General features: G+C 57.0%; 1 long non-coding RNA gene across 1 annotated transcript; it reads left to right on the top strand.

Annotated features, from left to right (window-relative positions):
* On the top strand, positions 1 to 378 carry LOC109364582. The gene is made up of 2 exons (XR_002110487.1): positions 1 to 36; positions 301 to 378. It is a non-coding gene; the product is annotated as an uncharacterized LOC109364582 (long non-coding RNA).
* The last annotated feature ends 204 nt before the right edge of the window (positions 379 to 582 follow it).

Raw genomic sequence — 582 nt, 5'->3', positions numbered from 1 at the left:
CGAGTTCCAGGAGTGAAACTCCGGCAGACCACACGGGTATGCCATGGCTTTTTAGTTCCTGTGAGAGCTGCCAGCTCAAAGGCCAAATGTCGGCCAGGTCTCTCGGCCGGCAGGTGTGAGAGCAAAGTGCTGCACGTGTATGGCCTTTCCTTGCACGATCCCCCGGCATGCTCACTGTGCTCCCCAGCGATGCCGTCGTGTACGGACACTTTTCCTGGGTCTTTGGTTGCAGAAGTGCCCCCAGGGAGGGCCTTGCCGTGCCCTCGGCACAGGAGATTTAACTTTGTGCATTCTGTTCAGGTCCGGAAAGACGAAAGTTTACACCTAGAGGAGGGTATTACGCCTGGTGGTCATCCCGTGTCCCAAGGAAACCCACGAGAAAAATGGGGAAGGCAGTGCATGGCGGGACTAAAGGCACTGAGCAAGAGACTGTGCAGAAGGAGCTGTTGCAGAAAGGCAGCAGTGACGCGCAGCCAGTCTCTGACCGGAAAACTCAGGCAGAACAAGCAGCTGGTTTGCCAGGTAATTTCAGACCCGTGGTCATCCGGTGTCCCCAGCCAGAATCACCGTGTGCCACCAGGC

Source organism: Meleagris gallopavo, unplaced genomic scaffold (assembly GCF_000146605.3).
Source record: "Meleagris gallopavo isolate NT-WF06-2002-E0010 breed Aviagen turkey brand Nicholas breeding stock unplaced genomic scaffold, Turkey_5.1 ChrUn_random_7180001872048, whole genome shotgun sequence".
NCBI classification, from domain to species: domain Eukaryota; kingdom Metazoa; phylum Chordata; class Aves; order Galliformes; family Phasianidae; genus Meleagris; species Meleagris gallopavo.
The sequence above is the reverse complement of the archived record's forward strand: the minus strand, read 5'-3'. Positions and strand labels throughout refer to the sequence as shown.